The sequence below is a fragment of the Oncorhynchus kisutch genome, unplaced genomic scaffold (assembly GCF_002021735.2).
Source record: "Oncorhynchus kisutch isolate 150728-3 unplaced genomic scaffold, Okis_V2 Okis04b-Okis11a_hom, whole genome shotgun sequence".
Lineage (NCBI taxonomy): Eukaryota > Metazoa > Chordata > Actinopteri > Salmoniformes > Salmonidae > Oncorhynchus > Oncorhynchus kisutch.
In genome coordinates, this window is record NW_022261981.1 from 9,360,437 (window position 1) to 9,375,393 (window position 14,957).

Genomic DNA, 14,957 nt, shown 5'->3' on the forward strand with positions numbered 1-14,957 from the left:
GTGCACTACTACCCTATAGGTCCTGGTCTAAAGTAGTGCACTACTACCCTATAGACCCTGGTCTAAAGTAGTGCACTACTACCCTGTAGGTCCTGGTCTAAAGTAGTGTACTACTACCCTGTAGGTCCTGGTCTAAAGTAGTGTACTACTACCCTATAGACCCTGGTCTAAAGTAGTGCACTACTACCCTATAGACCCTGGTCTAAAGTAGTGCACTACTAAGGAAATGGCCATTTCAGAAACAACCTCTAATTAAGCAATAAGGAAAGAGGGGGTTTGTGATATATGGCCATTATACCACGGCTAAGGGCTGTTCTTAGGAACGATGCAACGCGGCCCTTAGCCGTGGTATAATGGCCATGTATCACAATCCCCCCGAGGTGCCTTATTGCTATATTATATTATATATTATATATTATTATAATCTGGTTACCAACGTAATTAGAGCAGTAAAAATGAATGTTTTATCCCGCGGTATACGGTCTGATATACCACGGCTTTCAGCCAATCAGCGTTCAAAGACCCCATCCAGTTTTATAATTTGCGATATATTGTACTTTTTATTGTTTTATTCACTTTATCTAGTTGTGGCAATTTTTAAGATCTATAAATATTCAAGTAGAAGGTTCCCAGTCTATACAGCTTGATTTGGTTCAAACCTCATACGGTCTCGTTTTACGATGAGATAATGACCATAGGAAACAACAGTTGAATTATTCCCTGTTAAATTCACCCACAGAATCATTAAGAGGACATTCTAAGGCTCTTTAAAAAAAAACACAAACTGGTCTATTACCAGTAATGTAATTACAATGTTCAGTTGTGCATAAATTAAGTTTATGAAATAGTTTAGAAATCACTAAATATCAAGTCTGACCACTAGGTGGTGCTGTGTTCTCACTTGTTCCCGTGATGTGCTGTGGTCCTCACTAGTTATCACAGCCACAAAGTATTTATGGCTCAACCCTGTCTTCTACAATTTATCTATTTAAAAATCTGTTTTTAACCCTAACCCCACTGCTAATATTATTGCCTAAACTTTTAAGACCAAAACGCTATTATTTCTTACGTAATTTGAATGATATAGAATCATTTTGACTTGGTGGTTGTGATAACTAGCGACAACCCTGTAGTGTATGTAGTTGATCAGAGCATAGTGTCAGAAATCCCAGACCGAGGGCAACGGCACTGTGTAGGCTGGAACATTGGTAACGTGGGAGACGCCCCGTCTACCGAAGGAGACTAATCCGAGCACGAGACAAGTGAAAACACAAGTCTCCTACACCCAGTAATGACCATTACTGTCTCCCTACACCCTGTAGCGACCATTACTGTCTCCCTACACCCTGTAACGACCATTACTGTCTCCTACACCCTGTAACATCATTACTGTCTCCCTACACCCTGTAACTGCCATTACTGTCTCCTACACCCTGTAACGACCATTACTGTCTCCTACACCCTGTAACGACCATTACTGTCTCCCTACACCCTGTAACGACCATTACTGTCTCCCTACACCCTGTAACGACCATTACTGTCTCCCTACACCCTGTAACGACCATTACTGTCTCCCTACACCCTGTAACGACCATTACTGTCTCCCTACACCCTGTAGCGACCATTACTGTCTCCCTACACCCAGTAACGACCATTACTGTCTCCCTACACCCTGTAGCGACCATTACTGTCTCCCTACACCCTGTAGCGACCATTACTGTCTCCCTACACCCTGTAACGACCATTACTGTCTCCCTACACCCTGTAATGACCATTACTGTCTCCCTACACCCTGTAACGACCATTACTGTCTCCCTACACCCTGTAACGACCATTACTGTCTCCCTACACCCTGTAACGACCATTACTGTCTCCCTACACCCTGTAACGACCATTACTGTCTCCCTACACCCTGTAGCGACCATTACTGTCTCCCTACACCCAGTAACGACCATTACTGTCTCCCTACACCCTGTAGCGACCATTACTGTCTCCCTACACCCTGTAGCGACCATTACTGTCTCCCTACACCCTGTAACGACCATTACTGTCTCCCTACACCCTGTAATGACCATTACTGTCTCCCTACACCCTGTAACGACCATTACTGTCTCCTACACCATGTAACGACCATTACTGTCTCCTACACCCTGTAACGACCATTACTGTCTCCCTACACCCTGTAGCGACCATTACTGTCTCCCTACACCCTGTAGCGACCATTACTGTCTCCCTACACCCTGTAGCGGCCATTACTGTCTCCCTACACCCAGTAACGACCATTACTGTCTCCCTACACCCTGTAGCGACCATTACTGTCTCCCTACACCCTGTAACACCATTACTGTCTCCCTACACCCTGTAACACCATTACTGTCTCCCTACACCCTGTAACGACCATTACTGTCTCCCTACACCCTGTAACGGCCATTACTGTCTCCTACACCCTGTAACGACCATTACTGTCTCCTACACCCTGTAACGACCATTACTGTCTCCTACACCCTGTAACGACCATTACTGTCTCCTACACCCTGTAACGACCATTACTGTCTCCTACACCCTGTAACGACCATTACTGTCTCCCTACACCCTGTAACGACCATTACTGTCTCCCTACACCCTGTAACGACCATTACTGTCTCCCTACACCCTGTAGCGACCATTACTGTCTCCTACACCCTGTAGCGACCATTACTGTCTCCCTACACCCTGTAACGACCATTACTGTCTCCTACACCCTGTAACGACCATTACTGTCTCCTACACCCTGTAACGACCATTACTGTCTCCTACACCCTGTAACGACCATTACTGTCTCCCTACACCCTGTAACGACCATTACTGTCTCCCTACACCCTGTAGCGACCATTACTGTCTCCCTACACCCTGTAACGACCATTACTGTCTCCTACACCCTGTAACACCATTACTGTCTCCCTACACCCTGTAACACCATTAGTCTCCCTACACCCTGTAACGGCCATTACTGTCTCCTACACCCTGTAACGACCATTACTGTCTCCTACACCCTGTAACGACCATTACTGTCTCCCTACACCCTGTAACGACCATTACTGTCTCCCTACACCCTGTTGCGACCATTACTGTCTCCCTACACCCTGTAACGACCATTACTGTCTCCTACACCCTGTAACACCATTACTGTCTCCCTACACCCTGTAACACCATTACTGTCTCCCTACACCCTGTAACGGCCATTACTGTCTCCTACACCCTGTAACGACCATTACTGTCTCCTACACCCTGTAACGACCATTACTGTCTCCCTACACCCTGTAACGACCATTACTGTCTCCCTACACCCTGTAACGACCATTACTGTCTCCCTACACCCTGTAACGACCATTACTGTCTCCCTACACCCTGTAACGACCAGTACTGTCTCCTACACCCTGTAACGGCCATTACTGTCTCCCTACACCCTGTAACGACCAGTACTGTCTCCTACACCCTGTAACGACCATTACTGTCTCCTACACCCTGTAACGACCATTACTGTCTCCTACACCCTGTAACGACCATTACTGTCTCCCTACACCCTGTAACGACCATTACTGTCTCCCTACACCCTGTAACGACCATTACTGTCTCCCTACACCCTGTAACGACCATAACTGTCTCCTACACCCTGTAACGACCATTACTGTCTCCCTACACCCTGTAACGACCATTGCTGTCTCACACCCTGTAACGACCATTACTGTCTCCCTACACCCTGTAACGACCATTGCTGTGTCCTACACCCTGTAACGACCATTACTTTCTCCTACACCCTGTAACGGCCATTACTGTCTCCTACACCCTGTAACGACCATTACTGTCTCCTACACCCTGTAACGACCATTACTGTCTCCTACACCCTGTAACGACCATTACTGTCTCCTACACCCTGTAACGACCATTACTGTCCCCCTACACCCTGTAACGACCATTACTGTCTCCCTACACCCTGTAACGACCATTACTGTCCCCTACACCCTGTAACGACCATTACTGTCTCCCTACACCCTGTAACGACCATTACTGTCTCCCTACACCCTGTAACGACCATTACTGTCTCCCTACACCCTGTAACGACCATTACTGTCTCCCTACACCCTGTAACGACCATTACTGTCTCCCTACACCCTGTAACGACCATTACTGTCTCCTACACCCTGTGACGAGGCGGCGGGGAGACAGTAATAGTCTCCCTGCTGAGGCCGTGGTCCAATGAGAGCTGGTCCACTGAGATCATGGCCCAATGAGAGCTGGTCTACTGAAACCATGGCCCAATGAGAGCTGATCTACTGAGACCATGGCCCAATGAGAGCTGATCTACTGAGACCATGGCCCAATGAGAGCTGGTCCTTGGAAGTGGAAACAGTCTGAGCCTGTTTTATAAAAGACTGGCGGGGGGTGTAGCCATACAATCACTTTTACTTTATGAATGATACATTCTCTTATAACAGGACAACTTTGTTTTTCCTTCAGTTGTGGCTTTGAAGCTGGGATGCTCGACCTAGACCACAGTCAGCGGGCTGTTTCACGTGTGCTGGGCTGGTGCAGCCGGTGGACCGGGTGCATGGAGGCAGAGAGAGAGAGAGAGAGAGAGTGCTGGGCTGGTGCAGCCGGTGGACCGGGTGCATGGAGGCAGAGAGAGAGAGGAGCAGTGTTTATCTGTGAAATATGAGAGGAATTCTGTCTGGCAAGAGACGTGAGGGTTGTTGTGGTCCTGGAACGACTGAAGTGTGCGTCACAAATGGCACCCTATTCCAGATATAGTGCACTACTTTGGACCAGAACCCTATGGGGCCCATAGTTCACTACTATAAAGGCCTGACTCAGAGCCTTGTGGTTGTGTCTTCCTGGTCTTTGGACAGCAGCATGACTCAGAGCCTTGTGGTTGTGTCTTCCTGGTCTTTAGACAGCAGCCTGACTCAGAGCCTTGTGGTTGTGTCTTCCTGGTCTTTGGACAGCAGCCTGACTCAGAGCCTTGTGTTTGTGTCTTCCTGGTCTTTGGACAGCAGCCTGACTCAGAGCCTTGTGGTTGTGTCTTCCTGGTCTTTGGACAGCAGCCTGACTCAGAGCCTTGTGGTTGTGTCTTCCTGGTCTTTAGACTGCAGCCTGACTCAGAGCCTTTTGGTTGTGTCTTCCTGGTCTTTAGACTGCAGCCTGACTCAGAGCCTTGTGGTTGTGTCTTCCTGGTCTTTAGACTGCAGCCTGACTCAGAGCCTTGTGGTTGTGTCTTCCTGGTCTTTAGACAGCAGCCTGACTCAGAGCCTTGTGGTTGTGTCTTCCTGGTCTTTAGACAGCAGCCTGACTCAGAGCCTTGTGTTTGTGTCTTCCTGGTCTTTGGACAGCAGCCTGACTCAGAGCCTTGTGGTTGTGTCTTCCTGGTCTTTAGACTGCAGCCTGACTCAGAGCCTTGTGGTTGTGTCTTCCTGGTCTTTAGACAGCAGCCGGACTCAGAGCCTTGTGTTTGTGTCTTCCTGGTCTTTGGACAGCAGCCTGACTCAGAGCCTTGTGGTTGTCTCTTCCTGGTCTTTGGACAGCAGCCTGACTCAGAGCCTTGTGTTTGTGTCTTCCTGGTCTTTGGACAGCAGCCTGACTCAGAGCCTCGTGGTTGTCTCTTCCTGGTCTTTAGATAGCAGCCTGACTCAGAGCCTTGTGGTTGTCTCTTCCTGGTCTTTAGATAGCAGCCTGACTCAGAGCCTTGTGGTTGTCTCTTCCTGGTCTTTAGATAGCAGCCTGACTCAGAGCCTTGTGGTTGTCTCTTCCTGGTCTTTAGATAGCAGCCTGACTCAGAGCCTTGTGGTTGTGTCTTCCTGGTCTTTAGACAGCAGCCTGACTCAGAGCCTTGTGTTTGTGTCTTCCTGGTCTTTGGACAGCAGCCTGACTCAGAGCCTTGTGGTTGTGTCTTCCTGGTCTTTAGACTGCAGCCTGACTCAGAGCCTTGTGGTTGTGTCTTCCTGGTCTTTAGACAGCAGCCGGACTCAGAGCCTTGTGTTTGTGTCTTCCTGGTCTTTAGACTGCAGCCTGACTCAGAGCCTTGTGGTTGTGTCTTCCTGGTCTTTAGATAGCAGATAGACTCAGAGCCTTGTGGTTGTCTCTTCCTGGTCTTTAGATAGCAGCCTGACTCAGAGCCTTGTGGTTGTCTCTTCCTGAACCCTTGAATGAGTAGGTGTGTTCAAACTCTGTACAGTTACATTGCCAAAGCAAAGGGGAAAACAATGAACACAGGTGAAGGAGAACATCTCTCTCTCTCTCTCTCTCTCTCTCTCTCTCTCTCTCTCTCTCTCTCTCTCTCTCTCTCTCTCTCTCTCTCTCTCTCTCTCTCTCTCTCTCTCTCTCTCTCTCTCTCTCTCTCTCTCTCTCTCTCTCTCTCTCTCTCTCTCTCTCTCTCTCTCTCTCTCTCTCTCTCTCTCTCTCTCTCTCTCTCTCTGTCTCTCTGTCTCTCTTTCTTTGTCTCTTTGTCTCTCTCTGTCTCTCTGTCTCTGTCTCTCTTTCTCTGTGTGTGCGTGTAAATCTCTTCAATGAACCAAATGTCTTGTGTTCAAACTCTGTATGGTTACATTGCCAAAGCAAAGGGGAAAACAATTTAACAGGTGTTCTAGAATATTGGACCGATGGCTTTTGGAATTCTCCGGCACGGCCTATCACGTCTCTGCATCTGAGGACTCTGAATTACAGTATAAATAACTCAGTGAGCTGTTCTCTCTCTTCCACAAGCTTGAATTAAAGTTTAGTTTGGAGACTGTAGCATAGCGATGTTTTCTTTTTTCAATGTGACCTTTATTTAACTAGGCAAGTCAGTTAAGAACAACTTCTTATTTTCAATGACGGCCTAGGAACAGTGGGTTAACTGGTCTGGGAACAGTGGGTTAACTGGTCTGGGAACAGTGGGTTAACTGGTCTGGGAACAGTGGGTTAACTGCCTGTTCACGGGCAGAACAACAGATTTGTACCTTGTCAGCTCGTGGGTTTGAACTTGCAACCTCCCGGTTACTAGTCCAACGCTCTAACCACTAGGCTACCCTGCCGCCACTCTCTAACCACTAGGCTACCCTGCCGCCACTCTCTAACCACTAGGCTACCCTGCCACCACTCTCTAACCACTAGGCTACCATGCCGCCACTCTCTAACTACTAGGCTACACTGCCGCCACTCTCTAACCACTAGGCTACCCTGCCACCACGCTCTAACCACTAGGCTACCCTGCCGCCACTCTCTAACCACTAGGCTACCCTACCACCACTCTCTAACCACTAGGCTACCTGCCTCCCCTCTCTAACCACTAGGCTACCCTACCACCACTCTCTAACCACTAGGCTACCCTGCCACCCCTCTCTAACCACTAGGCTACCTGCCTCCCCTCTCTAACCACTAGGCTACCCTGCCGCCCCTCCATTCTAACCACTAGGCTACCCTGCCGCCCCTCCATTCTAACCACTAGGCTACCCTGCAGCCCCTCCATTCTAACCACTAGGCTACCCTGCAGCCCCTCCATTCTAACCACTAGGCTACCCTGCCGCCCCTCCATTCTAACCACTAGGCTACCCTGCAGCCCCTCCATTCTAACCACTAGGCTACCCTGCAGCCCCTCCATTCTAACCACTAGGCTACCCTGCCGCCCCTCCATTCTAACCACTAGGCTACCCTGCCGCCCCTCCATTCTAACCACTAGGCTACCCTGCAGCCCCTCCATTCTAACCACTAGGCTACCCTGCCGAACCAGCTCTAACTTATAGATATAAAATCAGACCGGGCACAGAGGACTGCCGACTTGACATTTTTGACTGTTGTGCTCGCCCGGCGTGGGTAAGCGATTCATTTACCCTTTATCACCAATGGGAATCCTTGGGCCTCTGTCATAACTCAAATTAATGGGCCTTTTTCATTAAGTCTCTACAATTGATGGTGTCTGAGTGGGTTGATTTAAACCATGGTTGTCGTAAAGGACCCATGACAATAATGTACATCCGCCCAAAGACCAGTGTTCATCCATCCAAAGACCAGTGTTCATCCATCCAAAGACCAGTGTTCATCCATCCAAAGACCAGTGTTCATCCATCCAAAGACCAGTGTTCATCCATCCAAAGACCAGTGTTCATCCATCCAAAGACCAGTGTTCATCCCAGTGTTCATCTGTCCAAAGACCAGTGTTCATCCATCCAAAGACCAGTGTTCATCCATCCAAAGACCAGTGTACATCCATCCAAAGACCAGTGTTCATCCATCCAAAGACCAGTGTTCATCCCAGTGTTCATCCGTCCAAAGACCAGTGTTCATCCATCCAAAGACCAGTGTTCATCCCAGTGTTCATCCGCCCAAAGACCAGTGTTCATCCACCCAAAGACCAGTGTTCATCCATCCGAAGACCAGTGTTCATCCACCCAAAGACCAGTGTTCATCCATCCAAAGACCAGTGTTCATCTGTCCAAAGACCAGTGTTCATCCGCCCAAAGACCAGTGTTCATCCGCCCAAAGACCAGTGTTCATCCGCCCAAAGACCAGTGTTCATCCGCCCAAAGACCAGTGTTCATCCCAGTGTTCATCTGCCCAAAGACCAGTGTTCATCAATCCAAAGACCAGTGTTCATCCGTCCAAAGACCAGTGTTCATCCGTCCAAAGACCAGTGTTCATCCGCCCAAAGACCAGTGTTCATCCGCCCAAAGACCAGTGTTCATCCCAGTGTTCATCTGCCCAAAGACCAGTGTTCATCCATCCAAAGACCAGTGTTCATCCATCCAAAGACCAGTGTTCATCCCAGTGTTCATCCGCCCAAAGACCAGTGTTCATCCACCCAAAGACCAGTGTTCATCCATCCGAAGACCAGTGTTCATCCACCCAAAGACCAGTGTTCATCCATCCAAAGACCAGTGTTCATCTGTCTAAAGACCAGTGTTCATCCGCCAAAGACCAGTGTTCATCCGTCCAAAGACCAGTGTTCATCCATCCAAAGACCAGTGTTCATCCCAGTGTTCATCTGCCCAAAGACCAGTGTTCATCCATCCAAAGACCAGTGTTCATCTGTCCAAAGACCAGTGTTCATCCGCCCAAAGACCAGTGTTCATCCGCCCAAAGACCAGTGTTCATCCCAGTGTTCATCTGCCCAAAGACCAGTGTTCATCCATCCAAAGACCAGTGTTCATCCATCCAAAGACCAGTGTTCATCCGCCCAAAGACCAGTGTTCATCCGCCCAAAGACCAGTGTTCATCAATCCAAAGACCAGTGTTCATCCGTCCAAAGACCAGTGTTCATCCGCCCAAAGACCAGTGTTCATCCGCCCAAAGACCAGTGTTCATCCGCCCAAAGACCAGTGTTCATCCCAGTGTTCATCTGCCCAAAGACCAGTGTTCATCCATCCAAAGACCAGTGTTCATCCATCCAAAGACCAGTGTTCATCCCAGTGTTCATCCGCCCAAAGACCAGTGTTCATCCATCCAAAGACCAGTGTTCATCCATCCAAAGACCAGTGTTCATCTGTCTAAAGACCAGTGTTCATCCGCCCAAAGACCAGTGTTCATCCGCCCAAAGACCAGTGTTCATCCCAGTGTTCATCTGCCCAAAGACCAGTGTTCATCCATCCAAAGACCAGTGTTCATCTGTCCAAAGACCAGTGTTCATCCGCCCAAAGACCAGTGTTCATCCGCCCAAAGACCAGTGTTCATCCCAGTGTTCATCTGCCCAAAGACCAGTGTTCATCCATCCAAAGACCAGTGTTCATCCATCCAAAGACCAGTGTTCATCCGCCCAAAGACCAGTGTTCATCCGCCCAAAGACCAGTGTTCATCCCAGTGTTCATCCGCCCAAAGACCAGTGTTCATCCCAGTGTTCATCTGTCCAAAGACCAGTGTTCATCCGCCCAAAGACCAGTGTTCATCCGCCCAAAGACCAGTGTTCATCCGCCCAAAGACCAGTGTTCATCCGCCCAAAGACCAGTGTTCATCCGCCCAAAGACCAGTGTTCATCCGCCCAAAGACCAGTGTTCATCCGCCCAAAGACCAGTGTTCATCCCAGTGTTCATCTGTACAAAGACCAGTGTTCATCGCCCAAAGACCAGTGTTCATCCGCCCAAAGACCAGTGTTCATCCGCCCAAAGACCAGTGTTCATCCGCCCAAAGACCAGTGTTCATCCGCCCAAAGACCAGTGTTCATCCATCCAAAGACCAGTGTTCATCCATCCAAAGACCAGTGTTCATCCGTCCAAGACCAGTGTTCATCCATCCAAAGACCAGTGTTCATCCATCCAAAGACCAGTGTTCATCCGTCCTGTGTACCATCTCCTCCTCCTCCCTCTTCACCTCCTCTAACAGCAGAGGTGAGATGTATTGATCGTGTCAGTGTGTGTGTGTCAGGATTTTTGTGTCAGTATTGTCAGTGTGTGTGTGTGTCAGGGTATTTGTCAGTGTGTGTGTGTGTGTCAGTGTGTGTGTGTGTCACAGGGCCATGAGCAGGACATTGCTCTGTCTCTCTGTGTGGCGCAGGAGAGTGTGACCTAAGAGCAATCACCTTACCTGTCACAGAGTCCCACCTCTACCAGATGAATCTCTTCCTGGAGTTGAGCTGAACACAAGCTGTGGAGTCTAGGTCCTAGACTGTCTAGTCTGGATGGTTCCCTCTCCTCCACCCCTCCTGCTCCCTCTACTTCTACCCTCCTGTTTCCTCTTCCTCTCCCCTCCTTCTCCCCTACGGTTCCTTCTACTCTCCCTCTTCCCTTCTTCTCCCCTCCGGCTCCCTCTACCTCTCCCCTCCGGCTCCCTCTACCTCTCCCCTCCGGCTCCCTCTACCTCTACCTCTCCCCTCCGGCTCCCTCTACCTCTACCTCTCCCCTCCGAGTCCCTCTACCTCTTCCCTCCGGCTCCCTCTCCTCTCCCTCCGGCTCCCTCTACCTCTCCCCTCCGGCTCCCTCTACCTCTCCCCTCCTGCTCCCTCTAACTCTCCCCTCCTGCTCTCTCTACCTCTCCCCTCCGGCTCCCTCTCCCTCTCCCCTCCTGCTCCCTCTACCTCTCCCCTCCTGCTCCCTCTACCTCTCCCCACCTGCTCCTCTACCTCTCCCCTCCGGCTCCCTCTACCTCTCCCTCCTGCTCCCTCTACCTCTCCCCTCCTGCTCTCTCTACCTCTCCCCTCCTGCTCCCTCTACCTCTCCCTCCTGCTCCCTCTACCTCTCCCCTCCGGCTCCCTCTACCTCTCCCCTCCGGCTCCCTCTACCTCTCCCCTCCGGCTCCCTCTACCTCTCCCCTCCGGCTCCCTCTACCTCTCCCCTCCTGCTCCCTCTACCTCTCCCCTCCTGCTCCCTCTACCTCTCCCCTCCGGCTCCCTCTACCTCTCCCCTCCGGCTCCCTCTACCTCTCCCCTCCGGCTCCCTCTACCTCTCCCCTCCGGCTCCTCTCCCCTCCTGCTCCCTCTACCTCTCCCCTCCTGCTCCCTCTACCTCTCCCCTCCTGCTCCCTCTACCTCTCCCCTCCTGCTCCCTCTACCTCTCCCCTCCTGCTCCCTCTACCTCTCCCCTCCGGCTCCCTCTACCTCTCCCCTCCGGCTCCCTCTACCTCTCCCTCTCCCCTCTGGCTCCCTCTCCCTCTCCTCTCCGGCTCCCTCTACCTCTCCCCTCCGGCTCCCTCTCCTTCTCCCCTCCGGCTCCCTCTACCTCTCCCCTCCGGCTCCCTCTACCTCTCCCCTCCGGCTCCCTCTACCTCTCCCCTCCGGCTCCCTCTACCTCTCCCTCTCCCCTCCGGCTCCCTCTACCTCTCCCCTCCGCTCCCTCTCCCTCTCCCCTCCGGCTCCCTCTCCCTCTCCCCTCCGGCTCCCTCTACCTCTCCCCTCCGGCTCCCTCTAACCTCTCCCCTCCGGCTCCCTCTACCTCTCCCCTCCTGCTCCCTCTACCTCTCCCCTCCGGCTCCCTCTACCTCTCCCTCTCCCCTCCGGCTCCCTCTACCTCTCCCCTCCGGCTCCCTCTACCTCTCCCCTCCGGCTCCCTCTACCTCTCCCCTCCGGCTCCCTCTACCTCTCCCCTCCGGCTCCCTCTACCTCTCCCCTCCGGCTCCCTCTACCTCTCCCCTCCTGCTCTTTCTCCTTCTCCCCTCCGGCTCCCTCTACCTCTCCCCTCCGGCTCCCTCTACCTCTCCCCTCCGGCTCCCTCTACCTCTCCCCCTCCGGCTCCTCTACCTCTCCCCTCCGGCTCCCTCTACCTCTCCCCTCCTGCTCCCTCTACCTCTCCCATCCGGCTCCCTCTCCCTCTCCCTTCCGGCTCCCTCTCCCTCTCCCCTCCGGCTCCCTCTCCCTCTCCCCTCCGGCTCCCTCTACCTCTCCCCTCCGGCTCCCTCTACCTCTCCCTCTCCCCTCCGGCTCCCTCTACCTCTCCCCTCCGGCTCCCTCTACCTCTCCCCTCTGGCTCCCTCTACCTCTCCCCTCCTGCTCCCTCTACCTCTCCCTCTCCCCTCCGGCTCCCTCTACCTCTCCCCTCCAGCTCCCTCTACCTCTCCCTCTCCCCTCCGGCTCCCTCTACCTCTCCCTCCGGCTCCCTCTCCCTCTCCCCTCCGGCTCCCTCTCCCCTCCGGCTCCCTCTACCTCTCCCCTCCGGCTCACCTCTACCTCTCCCCTCCGGCTCCCTCTACCTCTCCCTCTCCCCTCCGGCTCCCTCTCCCTCTCCCCTCCGGCTCCCTCTCCCTCTCCCCTCCGGCTCCCTCTCCCTCTCCCCTCCGGCTCCCTCTACCTCTCCCTCCTGCTCCCTCTACCTCTCCCCTCCTGCTCCCTCTACTCTCCCCTCCTGCTCCCTCTACCTCTCCCCTCCTGCTCCCTCTACCTCTCCCCTCCTGCTCTCTCTACCTCTCCCCTCCTGCTCCCTCTACCTCTCCTCTCCCCTCCGGGCTCCCTCTACCTCTCCCCTCCGGCTCCCTCTACCTCTCCCCTCCGGCTCCCTCTACCTCTCCCTCTCCCCTCCGGCTCCCTCTACCTCTCCCTCCAGCTCCCTCTACCTCTCCCCTCCGGCTCCCTCTACCTCTCCCCTCCGGCTCCCTCTACCTCTCCCCTCCCCTCCGGCTCCCTCTACCTCTCCTCTCCGGCTCCCTCTACCTCTCCCCTCCGGCTCCTTCTACCTCTCCCCTCCGGCTCCCTCTACCTCTCCCCTCCTGCTCTTTCTCCTTCTCCCCTCCGGCTCCCTCTACCTCTCCCCTCCGGCTCCCTCTACCTCTCCCCTCCGGCTCCCTCTAACCTCTCCCCTCCTGCTCCCTCTACCTCTCCATCCGGCTCCCTCTCCCTCTCCCTTCCGGCTCCCTCTCCCTCTCCCTTCCGGGCTCCCTCTCCCTCTCCCCTCCGGCTCCCTCTACCTCTCCCCTCCGGCTCCCTCTACCTCTCCCCTCCGGCTCCCTCTACCTCTCCCTCTCCCCTCCGGCTCCCTCTACCTCTCCCCTCCGGCTCCCTCTCCCTCTCCCCTCCGGCTCCCTCTACCTCTCCCCTCCGGCTCCCTCTCCCTCTCCCTCCGGCTCCCTCTACCTCTCCCCTCCTGCTCCCTCTACCTCTCCCTCTCCCCTCCGGCTCCCTCTCCCTTCCCTCTCCCACCTTTCCCATCCGGCTCCCTCTCCCCTCTCCCCTCCGGCTCCCTCTACCTCTCCCCTCCGGCTCCCTCTACCTCTCCCCTCCGGCTCCCTCTACCTCTCCCCTCCAGCTCCCCTCTCCCTCTCCCCTCCGGCTCCCTCTCCCCTCTCCCTCTCCCCTCCGGCTCCCTCTACCTCTCCCCTCCGGCTCCCCTCTACCTCTCCCCTCCGGCTACCTCTACCTCTCCCCTCCGGCTCCCTCTACCTCTCCCTCTCCCCTCCGGCTCCCTCTCCCTCTCCCCTCCGGCTCCCTCTCCCTCTCCCCTCCGGCTCCCTCTCCCTCTCCCCTCCGGCTCCCTCTACCTCTCCCCTCCTGCTCCCTCTACCTCTCCCCTCCTGCTCCATCTACCTCTCCCCTCCTGCTCCCTCTACCTCTCCCCTCCTGCTCCCTCTACCTCTCCCCTCCTGCTCTCTCTACCTCTCCCCTCCTGCTCCCTCTACCTCTCCTCTCCCTCCGGCTCCCTCTATCTCTCCTCTCCCCTCCGGCTCCCTCTACCTCTCCCCTCCGGCTCCCTCTACCTCTCCCTCCGGCTCCCTCTACCTCTCCCCTCCGGCTCCCTCTACCTCTCCCCTCCGGCTCCCTCTACCTCTCCCCTCCTGCTCTTTCTCCTTCTCTCCTCCTGCTCCCTCTACCTCTCCCCTCCTGCTCTCTCTACCTCTCCCCTCCTGCTCCCTCTACCTCTCCTCTCCCCTCCGCTCCCTCTACCTCTCCCCTCCGGCTCCCTCTACCTCTCCCCTCCGGCTCCCTCTACCTCTCCCCTCCTGCTCTTTCTCCTTCTCTCGTCCTGCTCCCTCTACCTCTCCCCTCCGGCTCTCTCTACCTCTCCCCTCCTGCTCCCTCTACCTCTCCTCTCCCCTCCGGCTCCCTCTATCTCTCCTCTCCCCTCCGGCTCCCTCTACCTCTCCCCTCGGCTCCCTCTACCTCTCCCCTCCGGCTCCCTCTACCTCTCCCCTCCGGCTCCCTCTACCTCTCCCCTCCGGCTCCCTCTACCTCTCCCCTCCTGCTCTTTCTCCTTCTCTCCTCCTGCTCCCTCTACCTCTCCCCTCCTGCTCTCTCTACCTCTCCCCTCCTGCTCCCTCTACCTCTCCTCTCCCCTCCGGCTCCCTCCTACCTCTCCCCTCCGGCTCCCTCTACCTCTCCCCCTCCGGCTCCCTCTACCTCTCCCCTCCTGCTCTTTCTCCTTCTCTCGTCCTGCTCCCTCTACCTCTCCCCTCCGGCTCCCTCTACCTCCCCCCTCCTGCTCCCTCTACCTCTCCCCTCCTGCTCTCTCTCCTTCTCCCCTCCGACTCCCTCTACCTCTCCCCCTCCGGCTCCTCTACCTCTCCCCTCCTGCTCTCTCTCCTTCTCCCCTCCGGCT